The 5502-nt window shown below is 43.9% G+C and overlaps 1 long non-coding RNA gene across 1 annotated transcript; it reads right to left on the bottom strand.

Annotated features, from left to right (window-relative positions):
• Positions 1–1299: 1299 nt before the first annotated feature.
• LOC146195123 (uncharacterized) lies at positions 1300–5272 on the bottom strand. The gene is made up of 3 exons (XR_014705958.1): positions 5074–5272; positions 4831–4991; positions 1300–3311 (listed from the first exon to the last, which is right to left on the bottom strand). It is a non-coding gene; the product is annotated as an uncharacterized LOC146195123 (long non-coding RNA).
• Between the last annotated feature and the right edge of the window lie 230 nt (positions 5273–5502).

The raw sequence follows: 5502 nt of genomic DNA, 5'->3' as shown, positions 1-5502 counted from the left end.
CACACCACTTCTAAAGTGGTTTCCCACAGATGTGGAAAGCCTCTTACCAAGGGGCCACAAGCTCAGCAGAGGTTTGTGGAGAATTATGCCCTTAAAAAAAAGATGAGTCATGTTCTGAGCGGCATCACCACAATTGTAGGCGACGCTTGCGGTGATACAGATCTGTGTATACATGGATAGAGTTGTAATATTCTCACCAGATGTATGTCAGATTAAGTTGCTTGAATCTACTAATTGATATCTTGGATTTCTCCAGTATCCCGAGAACATGCAAACGCACCAAAGGTTGAGTCATTACACACAGAGGTTGGGTGGGGTGGTATGGGAAGTCGTAGCGTGATAGCATTTGTAATTAATGGCAGCGGAGTGTACGTGAAAAACTGCTGTTCAGCTACTCATCATCAGTGGGTGGCAATGATGTTGTGCAAGTAGTCGTAAATACACACAAAATGGTTCGTGTGACAATTATGTAGATATTGGGCAGGCACGTGACATTCTGAAGTAACAGCACAAAACGTGGATGGGAGCACAAGACGAGAAGACGACACAATGTCTCATCGTCTTCTCGTCTTGTGCTCCCGTCCACATTTTGCGCTGTTACCTCAGGATGGAAAACCAACAAGCCCAACCTGCTATTCTGGCTAACATGCCATTGTTTGAGGTGCATTGTGGCAGCCAAGGTTTATCCCAAGCACCTGCACTTCTATGTACATGTTAAAGAGTACTGGGAGTGGTGCTCATATGGGTGTGTACCATTTTCCTGGCTCGGGCAATCAGATTGCAGGCGGGCTAGCACACACAGCCCAAAGCACATGTAGTAGAAGTTTGGACTGTCGAACCGCGAAGTCTTCAGTTCAATTCCTTCCCTTATATTTTTCAATTTGTATGAGTATCATACAGTCTGTGCTTGTATGGTTAAATTGCGAGGGTGTACATATCACCTGCGCTCCTGACCAACCTCACTCTGCATAAGTATTCACCAAGCAGTTTTCGTTCCATCAAAAGGCTTTCACAATATTCAGCGACACAAGCAGCTACTCAGACAGCATCAGTGTAGCATTCTTGGAGCTTCGCAAATCTGTGGATACATTGTTTACTAGCAAAACATGCACGGTATGTAGATATGTGTACTAGGACGCATAAGATGCCGTGACAATGTGGACTGCCCTTACGTCTACAGCTGCCCTTTAATCCTGTTACATTCTAGCCTGCAGTGAATTCAGCAGCAAGGTTTCACAATTAAATCATCCCAACTTTATATTTCTAGACTTGACCCCAGCACCGACAAAGTTCATTGTATTACCAGCATTTTGGTGGCATATTCAACCAGCAGGCCAATTAACTCAACGTCATGCAGGTTCTAGTGCAGATGTTTTCATGCAAACTACGGGTATCATCAACGAAGGAGGCTTTACTATACATACCTTTTCAGCACGCTGTTTTATGACTGGTTAAAGTCTGGTACATTTCAAAGTATAAGGCACATATTATTGTATGCATGTCTACAGATTGCAGATTATGCTGGCTTGCTTCTGAATGAGACTGCAAAATGCTGAAAATAGTGGCCACCTTTCAAAGCAGCTTTTGCAGAAAACGGTTTGATTTTTCTATTCCCCATGAGCCACTATTTTTCGAGGCCGTGTAAAGGTGAACGCGGCAACTAGAAAATCTAGGTTTGTCAGTGCCACAAGGACCACCACTTTGTAGTACATTTGGGCATTATCTAATGTTACCAAATGAGTGTTAGAGACATGTTGTTTTCAAAATAATTTATTGGTCAGCCGCAGGTTCATCAGCACATACAAAATTTTTAGGCTAGAAGGAAGTTGACCTAGAGCAAGACATCTTTTATTCATGCTTCTTTGCTGTCTTCCTCTCTCCTAAATATACAAATGTGTATATACAGCTTCACAATAATGATGTGTTGAGGTCAGTGCTAAATAAAAAAAAAATGCATCCAACAAAGGTATAGTTAGAGATTGAGTACACAAAATTCATTCTAAGTGAGCCTATATATGTCTTGTAGATTCCAAGGGAAGGCAAGTATAGCAGGGGGCAGCAGAAACTCAGGCAGGCAGATAAAAAGTTTGCGGGGATCAGATGGATGCAGCTGACAGAGGATCGGGTTATTTGGATAGATATGGGAGAGACATCTATACAAGCAGGTATATACACAACTGCACAATTATGATGCATTTGCGGTCAGTGCTAAAAAAAATTCCACCCATCAACGGTATAGGTGGGGAGTGAGCACACAAAATTCATTCTAAGTGAGCCTATATATGTCTTGTAGATTCCAGGGGAAGGCAAGCGTAGCAGGGGGCGGCAGAAATTCGGGCAGACAGATGAGATTAGGAAGTCTGCGGGGATCATATGGATGCAGCTGATGTATCTGCGGTCAGTTCCAAAAGAAGAAAAATTCTACCCATCAAAGGTAAAGGAAGGGAGTGAGTACACAAAATTCATTCTAAGTGAGCCTATATATGTCTTTTAGATTCCAAGGGAAGGCAAGTTTAGCAGGGGGCGGCAGAAACTAGGGCAAGCAGATGAAATTAGGAAGTTTGCGAGAATCATGCACCTGGCACAGGATCGGGTTATTCGGATGGATATGGGAGAAGCATTTGCCCAGCAGTGGGTGCAGTCAGGCTAGTGATATCAACAAGACTAACAACTGGATGAGTTGGTACTGATTCATCTTAAAAACAGCCAGAAGACGAAACACGTGAGAGGAGCACAAGACAAAGTTTGACTAACAACTGAAATGTTACTGAAGGAAAGAGGCAAAAGAAGATTCGCACAGAAATGCACGTGCACGAAAAACCCCCAAAGCAGTGAAAGCGTGGAAAGCAGAAAGGGTCTAAAAAATCAAAATCTAAAAAAAAAGCAAATTCCTTATGGTCAAGAACCACTCGTTACAAAAGGGAAGCCACAGATCCAAGTCCAAAGGCACACTATACTGCAAAGGCTAAGGACGTGTGTGTGGCTAAGAAATCGGTCAACAGTCTTTTGGGGCCTTTTTTACATGTGCATCTCTGTGCAAGTCTTCTTTTGCCTCTATCCTTTAGTAAAATTCCAGTTATTAGTCCAGCTGTCCTGCAATTCTCTCTTCTCATATTTTCCGGCTTGTTTCAGAATGAATAAGGTGATGACTCTACAAACCTTGCACAAACTGGAAACCAGTGTAACTGTCAGATGGAAACCTTTCCCTTATTTGGCTTGCATTACAAATAGGGAGGACTTTACTGTGATGTCTGCCGAGGCATCCCCAAAGCCAGTGCGCAAGCTGGCTGTAGCAGATGTAGTGGTGCCTCCTGTTGACAAGAGAAAAAGCAATATTCACTTTTCAGCATAGCAAAATGAAAATATGATTTAGGTCTTTTACAAATTTGAAAGTTATTCATGCATCTGTACAATTAATTCCCATCTAACAGAAGCTGTACAGTGTAACTTTCACTGTCAATTTATTCTCCCTGGAAGTATGGCAAACTTTGAATTCTGCTGCAGGTGATTGAGAGAGAATGAGACCCACCCAATATTAGAACTCCAGTGCAATCACAATTTGCTACTGCAGCAAAATAATGCCTGAAGGCAATGCAGCTTTTGACTGAAAAAACCTGGTAGTCGTCTTACACCCTCTATACTAGTGTTGTGGCCGATGTCAATGTCCACGCTGATATCATCCGCATAGCACGAAGATGTTAAGTATGCGACTTATGCATTAAGCAGCTGTGTGCATGGAGTCATTCTATTCGAAGGAGCCATAAACTACAAGTGCACTTCTGTCAACAGCTCTCCGTTGTTTTCCCACAACACGGCACGTGCCAAACTTTCTGCAAGTGCCGCAAAACTACTCTATAACTTCATTTGCTAACTGTAAAATTTCCAACACTTACTCAAACTGTGGAAGTTTCGTTGTACTGGCCTTTGGGAGAACGTCTTTCTTTTTTTTTTTTTTTTTGGTTGTTACATTTCAGCACATGTAAAATGTCAGTGTCAAAGCATTTTGGAGAGGTTTACTGTGTGCAGGTGATGATGGTATCAGTGAAGTCAATTTTTTTAATTATATTTGCACACTATACAACACTCACCTAATGCAAGTGGGTAAAAAAAAAACTAGCAAATAAAACTTTGCGTGCTGGTACGGTGATTGTTCTGGCAGCAAGTGGGGACAGGCTATAACAAGAGTTGTCGGGCTAGTTAGTGATCGTCTGCAGAAGCCAGTCCTGCTCTGTGTGTTTTTCTTTTCTGTGTTGTTTTTTAGTGCATTTTCCCACAGCTTCCGCAGGAGACAGGCTACTAGCACAGAGTCCTCCGAAATGAGATTGCTTTTGTACTTATTTACTGCATTTCTTGTGGCATTCCTTATGTATTTATGTTTTGAAGTGCTGCACTTGCTGAAGGTCATAACTGGCTAATAAAACAAGCAAATTTGTCCGGACAGCGTCCCCCCCCCCCCCCCCCTCGTTACTTCACATCAATGTGCATGCCCTTTCCATTTAGCAAGTTCACACTATCAGATGATGCGTGTTTTCTCATTTACTCGTGCATGGAATTAAGCAAACCAGTAATTTGCATGGTGAAACGTCATGCTCATGCGCTTCTACGAAAACAAGAAAAATATGAAAACCAGCGATGTGTTCGCGCTAACGTGGCGCAATATCAACACTGTAGACAGTGTAGATGATCGCAGGTAAGTAACGTTATAGGGGAAGCTTTATTTTATTAACACTGCCTTCCGCAATAGATTTCATTACAGCATTTCTTGCTCGAGAAAATGAAAAACAGGTGCCGCTTGTTCAAGTTATGTCGCCTTTCGCTCAAGGTTCTTACCTTGTGTTCTCGACTAGCAGTCCATGATCAAGAAGCATTTGGAGTAAATGCGGATGATCTGTAACACCCAGACGGCTGCTTCAGCTACGTAGTCGCCGCCGGGATCTCGCCAGATGCTCTCAAGAGCAGTCGGCATCGGCACGCACCGCCCGCAGCTGCACCTGTTCGAAAGCTTCGGTTAGCGATTGCGCACTCTCGCAACGGTCAAACGTAGGCTAGGCTGCAAGACTCGGACATACATACCAATGCGTAGTTCCGAAACGGCTGGGATCGGGAGGCTGACGGTCGGGGCTTCTGCAAGCCGGAGTTGTGCCGCGGTTACCGCGGCCTCTCGACACAAGTGTTACTGTACCGGTCGCTCGCAGGGTCCATCTTCGCCGACCTGGCACCCGAAAAGTTGCGTCGGCGTAAGGCTCAAAGCCCACGATGTAACCATGTTTTAACAGCAGCGACTATATTCTAGTTCACTATAGCAGCACAGCGACGCTGGAACCCAGGAAGGAACCTAGGCGTCGGCCATATTAAAAAACCCTGTGTGAGCGTAGAGTAGGGCACAATTAGAACCTCTAAAATACACCGAGCTTGGTCAACTTTGGCTCAGCAGGCTCCGGCAACGGGAGCTTCTCATTGGCTTAGCGCTATGACGTACTCTGTTGAGTTGAGGAGGACGCG

Source organism: Amblyomma maculatum, chromosome 3 (assembly GCF_055883805.1).
Source record: "Amblyomma maculatum isolate TAMU_Amacu chromosome 3, ASM5588380v1, whole genome shotgun sequence".
NCBI classification, from domain to species: Eukaryota; Metazoa; Arthropoda; class Arachnida; order Ixodida; family Ixodidae; genus Amblyomma; species Amblyomma maculatum.
Note: the sequence above shows the minus strand (reverse complement) of the source record. Positions and strands in the feature narration are given on the sequence as shown.